Below are 12,377 nucleotides of genomic sequence, written 5' to 3' on the forward strand. Positions count from 1 at the left end.
CTGGATGGTAGCAGCTGGAACAATTTGAGGTTGGGGTGACTCGGGTCTCCAATGATCCTTCGGGCCGTTTTTACACACCTGTCTTTGTAAATGTCCTGAATAGTGGGAAGTTCACATCTACAGATGTACTGGGCTGTCCGCTCCACTCTCTGCAGAGTCCTGCAATTAAGGGAAGTACAGTTCCCATACCAGGCAGTGATGCAGCCAGTCAGGATGCTCTCAATTGTGCCCCTGTAGACATTTCTTAGAATTTGGGAGCCCATACCAAACTTCTTCAACCATCTGAGGTGAAAGAGGTGCTATTGTGCTTTTTTCACCACACAGCTGGTATGTACTGACCACGTGAGATCCTCGGTGATGTTTATGCCGTGGAACTTAAAGGTGTTCACCCTCTCAACCCCAGATCCATTGATGACAATAGGAGTTAGCCTGTCTCCATTCCTCCTGTAGTCCACAACCAGCTCCTTTGTTTTTGCGATGTTGAGGGAGAGGTTGCTTTCTTGACACCACTGTGTCAGGGTGATGACTTCTTCTCTCTCCTCATTATTATTTGAGATTAGGCCAATTAGTGTAGTGTGGTCAGTAAATTTAATTAGCAGATTGGAGCTGTGGGTGGCGACACAGTCATGGGTATACAGAGAGTAAAGGAAGGGGCTTAGTACACAGCGCTGAGGGTCAGAGGGGCAGAGGTGAGGGAGCCCACTCTTGCCACCTGCCGGCAATCTGACAGGAAGTCCAGGATCCAGCTGCACAAGACAGGGTGAATGTTTAGCAGAACAACACATAACACAACAAAACAACACATCAAGTAACAAAACAACAACAGCAACACAAGTTCTGTTTCTCCCTCCCACCTAAATACATACACAGTCCTCCAACCCCAGGACAGGCTGTCTTTGGCATTCGGCTTCCATCGGGCTCACAGACATTGGGCTTTGAGTTTCCCAGTGGACTCACAGAGGTTCGTAGACTTGGGGCTCCGGCCAATGGGCCTCAACTTACAGACTTCTAATTTGACCCTTGGACTTTGATCCTCAGCATCGATCCCAAGGGCCTGCCAATCACCGAACACTAGGCCTCAAACTCCGGACTCACCAGTGATGGTACCCCAAACACTAGGCTTCAAACTCAGGCCTCACTGATTCATGAACCTAGGGGGCATTGGACTTTGTTCTTCCTGCCCGCATGGAGCTCTGATTCCGGAACCTGCTGACAACTCAGTGACCCCAGGAAGGCCACCAGCCCTGATCCACACTGGTCTTCCAGCCTGACAACTGACATCTTGGCCTGGCCTGCAGATTTCCCACATCCGTGTCGCTAGTCTTCAAATGCAGAGTGGTGACTTAGACTCCGGGCTGGTGTCTAATTCCCCAATATCCTTGTCTCTAAACCATAACCTGACCCCTAACTCCCCTCTCAGTCCCCAGCTTATCTCTGTGAACCTATAACAAACAAGTAAAACGCAACTAAATCTGAGCAGCAACTCAATAGAGTTTACAGTCAGTACCATCTTGGGAGAACTTCTCCAATTTTAGATTATTTGATGATGTCATTTGTCATACAAAGAACACTTTAACTCCTCCCATTTGATTCCTTTCTTAGTTTTTATCCATACAGTACAGTATGGATAATTGTTAATGTATTGATACAAACGAAATAAACAATATACTTGCATCACTGCATATCATAACAATCTTGTAATTTTTAAATGTGGTGGTCAGCAGAATTAGGCTGGCTTTAAACTTGGAACTCAAGGGTTAAGAGAATGGACCTTAAATTCCATTGTTCTGTACCAGTCATCCATCTATAATGTTAGCTCAGCTAATTTTTTTTTCTTGCCTCATGTTTTTGTTCTCTCTGAAACCTGCTGGGCTTGTCCTCCTGCACTATATTTCACAACTACCTTATTCCTTTCTCTTCCTCTAATTGCTCATATTTATTCATTTTACTCACTTTCCCCACCACCATCAAAACAATGCTCTGTGCAGCTTTACAAGTTTCATTTGTGTCTTTTTCAGTTCGGACACAGGGTCTCTGGCCTAAAGCATTGACTGTATCTCTTCCCACAGACATGGCCTGACTTGCTGAGTATTTCCAGCACTTTGTGGTTTTAGTTTACAGTACCTGTGTTTTTTTTCATTTTCAAGAAAATGATTGCAGTTGAATCATAGGGAAGCAAAAGCACACCGTGCTGCAATCTTCATTTAGGTGACATCAAGTCACCTCACAAGACAGTTTCGTAATTACCAGCAAGCTGCAGTAACATCTCCCAGATTGTGCTTAAACCAGCAGAGAGTGCTTGTTTACAACACTTAAACTGCCAAACAGCGCATCTGCAGATGTCTGTTGCTGGCGGCTCTTTACTACAGAAATTTCAAGATCAGCGTCACAGGAGGGAAGATGTAGAAAGCACAGAGAGTGTTCGGAAACATTGAATTTTATTTGGACCTTCCCATAAGAATGTTCATGACATGATTAATAAGTTTGCAGATAACAACAAAATTGGTTGTTTGGTGGACAGTGAAGGTTGTCCAAAGTTATAACATGATTGTGGACAGAAGAATGACACATGGAATCTAACTCAGACAAGTGCAAAAGGTTGCATTTTGGCGAATAAAGCCAGGGTTGGATCTAAATAGCGGTGCCCTGGAGTAATGTTGCTTTGCAAAGCAATTTAGTGCTACAAGTACATACAGTTCTATGCAAAAGTTTTAGGCATACATATGTAACTAGGGTGCGTAAGACCTTTGCACAGTACAGTAGTAATTTTATGTATTGCACTGTACTGCTGCAAAAACAAACAAATTTCATGGCATATAAGAATGATGATAAACCTGATTCTGACATGGGTCTCTATTGTGGACTGAGCATGAGAAGGGTGCAGGGAGAGGGAAATCATAGTTGGGAAAAGGGGGAAGGATTGAAAAGGGAGTGGGAAGCACCACAGAGACATTCTGAAAAGATAATAAACCAATTGTTTGGAATCAAACGACCTTGCCTGGTGTCTGAGGGCTGGGTGTGTCTGTTTACAAACTTGCTCTCTGCTTCATGTTGAGAAATGAAATACTGTGCAAATATCTTCGGCCCTGCAGTGGTGAAACAGGTTGACAGGATGGTGAAGAAGGCATAAGGCATGTCTGCCTTTACTGACCACAGCATCGAGTCCAAGAGTTGGGCACCATGCTACAGCTGTATGCAACGTTAGTTAGACTACACTTGCAGCATTGTGAGCAGTTCTGCTTATCACACTACATACAGAATGTGATTAGGCTGGGACTGTTGTCCCTGGCACAAAGGAGGCTGGGTGGTGACTTTTATGGAGTGTGTAAAATTACGAGAGGCATAAATAGGATAGATAGTCACAACCCTTTTTTGTCTTGGGGCAAAGGAGTCCAAAACTGAAGGTGAGAAGGAAAAGATTTTAAAAGGCTCTAAAGGGCAAATATTTCACTCAGAGTGTGGTGGAGGTACCAGAGTAAGTGGTAGAGGCAGGTACAATTACAATGTATAACAGCCATTGGGGCAGGTACATAAACAGGAAAGATTTAGAGGACTGTGGGCCAGATGCAGGCAAATGAGGTTAGCTAAGACAAGTATTGTGATTGGCATGGACAGCTTACTTCTGTGCTGTCTTTTGACTCTACAACAGCCTCATTCACTTTAATTGAAAAGAGATTGTCTGGACATTTGTCAGCCAGGTTAGATTTCTCCTGCTTTCAGTGAACCAGGCGGTTGCTAGAGCCGTAAATACATTGGTGGAGTACTACTAGTGAGAGATGCATTTAGCTCTGTAGTGCAGATCATCATTCTTACAGCTGGGATGTTTTCTGATCCGATAATTAACACCAGTAGTGCCTAGACACCCTTCTAACCAGTGGAGCGGCACAATTTTGCACTGTGATGAGGCAAGGGTTAAGGAGATTTGTTGAAGAGCTTATGTTTGAAGTCCACACTCATTCAGCAATGGGAAAACCTGCCAAGCTCCTGGATCCAAAAGTTCAGCTTGGACAATTGAACGAATTGACTAGTGTCTGAAACACAATTGCAAAATAAGAGATAAAACTATCATTTGAAGATGGATCATAATTCATGCCGTTCAAACCTATCAGATGTCGTTTATCATTATCTTGCTATCCTGCTCAAGGAGTCACTTCAAGCTCACACAATGTTACATGTTCCTGTAACTTATATACTTTATACTTATATAGAAATATATACTTTATTCACATGCAGAAATGAAGCCTCCTGAAGTGCAGTCAACATTGAGTGGATGTTTTAGTTCATCATGCTTCTCATCATGTTCTTCATATTCTCCAGTCTCCCGAAGGACCCTCTCCTTCAGAAAGCACCTTTAAAGTTATTTGGACAGCACACCAAGCAGAAAGAATAATTACAAGATTTGAGTACACTTGCTGACTCAGGTCAACTCCTGAGTCCCTGAGTAATAGGGTAGGTAGGGTATGCTTCTGTAAGGGAATCCTTTTTATATAAAAACAGTGATCAAGTTTGAGTTTGAGCCATGCATGCTGCTTCAATAGTATGGTCTGCAATAATATTAGCAGTTGCAAAAACCCAGTGAATTGACACACTAAAGTGTTATGTATCTAAAATGAATAATGAAAATGACTCGTGTATTGAAAATAGTTTATTTGTGAGATCAGTGAATACATCAATAGAAAATTAAATTGGGTCTTTTCACCCTAGTGGCATATTCTTTTGACCACCTTGTTAGGTAGGTTTTGATGTCTGCTCTTGATTGGTCGTTTCAGGTCCACATATATGTCCTCGGGTATATATGTTCATCACTGGTCAGCACAAAGGTTGGCACAACATAGTGGGCCAAAGGGCCTGTAATGTGCAGTACTGTTATGTTTTATCTTGTGTGAACTTCTGCAGTATCTGTGTAGGTTTCCAACAGTTGCTGCTTAGTGATTTCAAGGAATTTGGGGTGTCTGACCGTGGACCATAGATAAACATAAGAGGCAGTGATGGGAAGAGAATTGCTGATCTTGTAAAGGTTAATGAACACATCCTGTTGTGTCACACCTCTCAGGGCACTGTGTAGATAATGCAGCGGGGATTTTCTGGGACCTAACATTATTATCATGGTTTCAGCCAACGTTCCTAAGCCTGAACCAGCCAACTGACTCAACAAGAAGATAACTTAGAGCCAGCTCTGTTGCTTGTAAGATCATGCGTGATCTCATCTTGTCCTTTGATTGAAAACATAGAAAGCATAGAAAATAGGTGCAGGAGTAGGCCATTCGGCCCTTCTTATCTATTTCTTATCTATTTCTTACAAACCTTGACTCCCAAAAAGATGAAAATAAAATATTTCTTTGATATGAAAGATCACAAGCTTTGTCATAATATCCTAAGAGAAGAAATTCATCCTCTTCCATCTTAAATGAATAATTCATTGTCAGACCTACACAGGCAGGCACATCCAGCTCTCCACCCAGATAACAGGAGTCACCTGTCACTCGCTTCCAACTGATCGCCTGCAACCCATTTAAACCCAGTTCTCATCCACAAATCCCTGTTCATTCAAAGTTTCAGGTGATTATTAAGAAAAGAATATTAGGAAAAGAAGTATGCCCTGATTATGTACTTCTGATCTCTGATTCATTCTTCGTCTTGATATCTATTAAAACAGGTATTTCTAACTGTTAGCCAAACACTTTTCTTGAGATTGGACAACATCTGTTGAGGCTGCAGGGGCTTGTGTATACATTTCTTATGGGTCGTTGCCCATGCTGGCATCGAAGGAAACGAGGTGGCAACATTCTAGCCAAGCAATCACTTAAAATTAAGGATATAAATGTGTGGTACCTTTACATAAGGGGGAGATGAAAGCCATAATTAAAAAGTTTATTCGATCACCGTCATAACAAAGTTTGGATAAGGAAAAAAAAGTATGGCATTTATATAAAATTCAGAGGATGGTGGAAACTCAACTGGATGATGGGTATAAAAGGAGGGAGAAGTTAAACTTAAACATTAATGTATTGGACATACTAGGTTGAATAGTTTATTGTTCAGAATTAATATGTATGATATAGGCATTTGTAGGGAGTGTGCTTATCAAGAAACAGTGCAGCATATATTGTTTGAATGCAGCTCCTATGAGGTGCAAAGGAAACATCTAATTGATAAATTGAGATCTTTGGGACAGGCATAGTTTAACATGGAAAGTTTGTTTGGATATCACTGCCATTGTAATGTACATAAATGCATATCTAACTTTCTGAAAAACACTAGATTTTTTGATTTTTAAAAAAGTATTATTTGAACTTTTTTGAGGATTTAGTGGGTATACTTCCTGTCTCTGCTCCACACTCCAACTCTGGAGGTGGTGGTAATGCAACTTATTTGATCTGCCGACTGCCATTAAACTTTACAAGAAGAATCATGAACCAGCCAGCCTCGGCCTCATCACTTTAGTTACATTGTTGCCTTGTCATGTTTAGGTACCTGTTCTCTCTTGTTTCTCTTGTATCTTGTTATTTTGCAGTTTATTATTAAAGTGATTGCTTACTACTAACTCTGCATTTGGGTCCAGTCTCCTCTTCATTTCTTGACACTTATTCTCTCTCCATTTCTTGATTCCCCAGCAATGGGAATCATCCTCACTTCCCTAAATAACTCTCTCAGAATCCTGCATGTTTCAATAAGATCACCTTTCATTCTTAAACTCCAATTATTATAGGCTGAAGCAGCTCAACCTTTCCTCTTATGGTAACCCTTTGTCCCAGGAGTCAAGCTACTGGATCTTTTCTCAAATACCTCCAGTACAAGTATTTCTAAATTTAGCAAATCTGTAGTTCTATGGCAAGACTCGTTTTTTATATTTCATACCATTTTTTAACTGAAGTCATTTAGTTTTAATTACTCACTACACCTAGAATGCTAATATTCTGTGTTTCATGCTCGATGATAGCCTGGTCCTTTTACAGAGTTATTCATTACATTTTGCCAAACTGAAAAGGGCACATTAATCTTCATTCTGTTTTTTGATAGTTTGCTAGTTCTTTATGTATTAAACAAATTTTATAAGCTCTTGCAGCAACCTTTTATGAGGCATTTTATTAAGTGGCTTTTTGGAAATCCAAATATATTAAATCTACTGGTTACCCTTCATCTATCCTAACACTCTAATAAAGTTGACAAAGCTAATTTGCTTTAAAAAATACTGGTTCTGCTTAATTGTATTATGATTTTCTAAATGGTGTACCATGACATTCTCAATAATGGATTTCAGCAGTTCCCAATGGTGGTAGCTTTCTTGGTTAATTCTTTCTGTCTCAATGCTTTCTTCAATACAGCATTAAATTTGCACTTTTTCAATCTGCTGGGACTCTCCTGGGTAGGAAATTCAAATTTAAATTATTGAATAAATCAAATGCTTAAAACAAAATGCTAGCATCAGTACTTCAAAATTTACTGCATGATTGTTCTGAGCACACTTAGTTCAATGATGTCCATCAAGGAAGAATATCTGTTGTCCTTACCCAGCCCACTTGTGTTTGACTTTAAACCCACCAATACCTTCTCAGTTCGGTGACAATTACAAATAAAACCAATAGGTGCTGGAAACAATCAACAAGTTGGCAGAACCTGTGGAAAGCGAAACAGGCCTAACATTTCAGGTTTGAGAATCTTTGGTAGATGGAGCAGAAACATTAACTCCATTTTCCTCTTCACAGATAACGTGAAGAGCACTTCACTGAGCACTTCTGCATTCTCTTTTTATACTTCCTGTGACGTTTATATTGCAAGCTGTTTTATAAAGAGTAAAAAAACTTAGAATTGGATTTGTTTTATTTTCACATGTACTGAGATGCACTGAAAAGCTTGCGTTGCATACTGTTCATACAAATCAGATCACTATGCAGTGAATTGAGGTGGTGCAAGGTAAAGCAATAAAGTGTACTAGCTACAGGGAAAGTGCAGTGCAGGTAGACAATAAGGTGCAGGATCATAAACAGGTTGTGAAATAGTCTGTCTTCTCATTATATGGGTCCATTCAGTAGTCATATAAATGTGGGACTGTCCCTGAACATGGTGGTAGGTGCTTTCAGACTCTTGTATCTTCGACCTGATGGGAGAGGGGAGAAGAGAGAATGTTCCGGTTGGGTGCAGTCTTTAATTATGCTGGCTGCTTTACTGAGGAAGTGAGAAGTATAAACAGAGTCTATGGAGGGTTGGCTGATTTCTGTAATGTGCTCTGCAGTTTCTTGCGGTCATTAACAGAGGAGTTGCTGTTATGCATCCAGACAGGATGCTTTCCATGGTACATTCATAAAAATTAGTTAGGGCTGATGGGGAAATGAGAAATATCTTTCACTTCCTAGGGGACTAGAGGCATTGCTTAACCTCAGTTCTCATCTATTTTGAATTTGACTCCGAGAGCTGTTGAGCTTAGAAGTTAGAAGTTTCTTGTAACTTGTAGGATTAAACCTTATTGATTATATGCCTCATCCAATATGCCACTGATTTCCATAACAGGTACTGTAGCACAGGCAACCACCTAGCACCATTGTGCAAAACTACATTTAGGCTTTAGGTTTAAGTATCAGAACAGTTCATTTATCTAGCAGTTACTTGAAAAACAAACCAAAACCACTGAAAGATGTGAAGGACTTGACACCTTATTATGTGCTTCCAAATACCTGAGCTCCAAGTTGATAAAAGTACATTCAGTCCATTATTATGAAAGCAGCGAAGACTATCGATCTTGTATAGCAGTGAAAAAAACTAACAAAACTAGCTTAGCGAGAATGAAATAAGCAAAATAAGCCACATTAGCGAAGTTAGCATAACCACATTAGAGATATAGTGCAAGAAAAAATATTTATTCCCTGGCTGTCTCTAACTTAAAAATTGATGGTATAAAAGTGAATATGTGACTATACTCATTTGCTTCTACCACGCCCCAACCCCCGTGACAAATTACTGCAACCCATAATAAACATGCAACACAAAATACAATCCAGACAGACAGAAAATAGATACATGGCTCCTACATCCCAGCCCCTAATTATTACACTATAATAATGATAACCATATACTACAAAAATAGGCATGAAATATTCAAGGACAAGCATCTTAACACTTAGGCAAATGTCTTCTTTCTTCAAGTTAAGGCATGTAACAGTCATCTAGGCCAGAGGTTATGAGCACTTAGCCCAGTGTAGAGGGATCTTTACCACCACTCTGTCAAGTCAGAGTCATGAAGCTTCCAGAACTGTAGCTCCTCAAACCTTTGTTTCCTGTAGAAGACGGATCTTTGTTTTGACCTGTCCACACAACTGGTCTTGGTCTTGATGTGCACCTGCTGCACAAATCCTCTTCTCATAAACTCTTCTCTGGCTTCCAGCTGGGAGCAGATGTCAAATATAACTGACATTTCAATAACAATCTCTGCTATCTTCATCAGGGATGATACTTAGGCCTGTCTAGTCCGATGATACATATACTCAACTCCTGTCATCTGTCTCTCCTGATAGGTTAGTCCCCAAGCAATCAGGTTTCCACTGTCCCAACTTGTTTAAAATTGTATTCCAGTTCTTACTTAGAGCGAGACCTTTGCCTTGGTTGAATTTTTTATTCTGTAGACTTAGTTCAATGGCTTCCTTCCCCAGGAGGTCGCAAAAGCCCTTGGCGTGGCACAGTAGTTCTGTGCTGTCAAAGTCAATCCTGTGGTCATTGTGTATTGGTGTACTGCTACCACCAATTTCTCCGGGTAACCCAAACGGTTGCACCTCCTGTGCTCCTTGATGTGGGTTTCCACCATGCACCCTGTCTGGTGAATATATATTGCTCCACTCTCCCAGTGAATCCTGTAAACGTCAGTTATCCTGAGTCCCGCGTCATCGAATGTTCTTACAGAATGGCTACAAGGCAAAGAAGTCAATTGGGCCCCTGAAAGGGCCAGTGGAAAAACCAAGAAACCTGACAATAAGGTGGAACCCTTCGCTACCACCTGTCTTCTTTATATTTCCATGGTTTCTGGAAGGATTACCGGGATTCTGAAGAAATACTGGATTAATAACATCCACAAACCCATAAGGAAGCCCAAATCACAGCTTATGCGGGTCAAAGTTGATCTGGGACTCAGGATGGCTAGTGCTTACAGGATTCCCTGTGAATGCCGAGCAGCGTATATCGGCCAGTTCTGGCTTTATCATCATCAGCATGTGTCATGAAATTTGTTAACGTAGCAGCAGCAGTTCAATGCAATTCATAATATAGAAGTAAAAAACCAAAATAAAATAATAAATAAATAAGTAAATCAATTACAGTATACGTATATTGAATAGAGTAAAAATTGTGCAAAAACCAGAAACAATATATATTTTAAAAAGTGAGGTAGTATCCAAGGATTCAATGTCCATTTAGGAATCTAATGGCAGAGGGAAAGAAGCTGTTCCTGAATCGCTGAGTGTGTGCCTTCAGGCTTCTGTATCTCCTGCCTGATGGTAACAGTGAGAAAAGGGCATGCCCTGGGTGCTGGAGGTCCTTAATAATGGACGCTGCCTTTCTGAGACACCGCTCCCTAAAGATGTCCTGAGTACTTTGTAGGTTAGTGCCCAAGATGGAGCCGACTAAATTCACAGCCCTTTGCAGCTTCTTTCAGTCCTGTGCAGAAGCCCCTCCCCCTCCATACCAGACAGTGATGTAGCCTGTCAGAATACTCTCTACGGTACAACTATAGAAGTTTTTGAGTGTATTTGTTGACATGCCAAATCTCTTCAGACTCCTAATGATGTATAGCCGTTGTCTTGCCGCCTTTATAATTGCATCAATATGTTGGGACCAGGTTAGATTCTCAGTGATCTTGACAGCCAGGAACTTGAAACTGCTCACTCTCTCCACTTCTGATCCCTCTATGACGATTGATATGTGTTCCTTCGTCTTACCCTTCATGAAGTCCACAGTCGTAAGAGTTTATGTGTCATATACACCAGGAAAGTACTGGATCCTTTTTCAAATTTTCATCTGTTTAGAAAGATTTGAATGGCTTCCCATGATCCATATTAAGGTAATATCTCCTGCGAGGAAATTGCACTTTATAACAGACCATTTCTAATGTTCCTGTAACTGTGTTAGTACTCCTTGACAAACTGCTCCAAAACAAGTTTGACATATATTGGACCTGCTTCCATCTATGATGAGCATAAATGTCTTCCTTTTGGGACTCTTCTGGTGGTAAGGATGGTAAGGTTTTCAGAAGCAACAGATGGTTGGATGTTAATGTTTCCAAATCATTGGGACCAGAGGATGCCTTTGTAATTGGATGACTATCAGTCAAGATTTTGTACCTTTTGTGGTGGAATTGAGGATCTTTCGTACACACCTGATCCTCCATGATGAGAGACAGCCAGGAGGTTAAAAATCTACCTAATCCTTTTCTGAAAAAATACATCACTGATCAGTGAATGGTTCCACTTCTCAACTGCTCCTCTCAATTCACACTCTGCTCCAACAAAACTTGGCATATAGTTAGAGTGCTTTTCACAAACCTCTCCATGTCTTGCCGTAAAGCATTGAAATGCATCAACAAAGGAACCTGTGCCTAAAGAATATGCCACTTCAATGTGAACAGCTTGTACAGCTAGACAGATAACTGTGACTCCATACCCCTTCAATACTCCTTCTGCTCTTCATCTCAAACGGTCCAAAGTAGTCCACTCCTACACGTGTAAACAGAGGGTCATCTGCAGAGACCCCGTCCAAAGGTAGATCTGCCATGTGCTGGCATCCAGGAGCAGCGTGCAATTGTTGACAAACAGCACACTTAGGTTTCTTCTTATAGCTGTACTAGTGCCAGGAATCCAGTATTTTTGGCACAACCTGGACAACATATGTTTATGGTCACCATGTCCCATCTATTGATGTACATACCTCAGAATGATGTCCAAGATACAAAGATCCTTTGCCCGTATAACAGGAAGCTTAGATTGCTCAGGCATGGCTGCCATTCTAAACTGTCCACCAACTCGCAAGACAACATATTGATGTACTAGATTGAGCTTGAAAATATGGCTGTTCGTTTTCACACTTTATCCCCTTTGCAAACTGGAAAGTTCATCTAGAAATCTCCTTCTTTGGCAATACCGAATTATCTCCATTTCTGCATTACTGAGCTACTCCACTGAGAGACAACCTTGGCCAATTTGACCTTTGGCTTTCTCAATCTCTCTCTCTAAAGAATACCCCTGTTGGTCTTCATCAAAATCACATTGAGCAAGAGCGATGTTCAATTGCTTCCTCTTCTGACTAAGAAACAAGAGCAGGTTCTTAAATCTCAGAAACCGGGCCACTATCTTCGTCAAACAGGTCCAAGAAGAAAAGTGGTGGATTATACATGTTAA

At 40.8% G+C, this 12,377-nt stretch overlaps 1 protein-coding gene across 1 annotated transcript in view; it reads left to right on the forward strand.

The window, feature by feature from the left end:
- The window catches only part of LOC140202719 (sortilin-like), a 119,433-nt gene that overhangs the window by 19,147 nt on the left and 87,909 nt on the right, over window positions 1-12,377 (forward strand). The window lies entirely within an intron of this gene.

This window comes from Mobula birostris, chromosome 9 (genome assembly GCF_030028105.1).
Source record: "Mobula birostris isolate sMobBir1 chromosome 9, sMobBir1.hap1, whole genome shotgun sequence".
NCBI classification, from domain to species: domain Eukaryota; kingdom Metazoa; phylum Chordata; class Chondrichthyes; order Myliobatiformes; family Myliobatidae; genus Mobula; species Mobula birostris.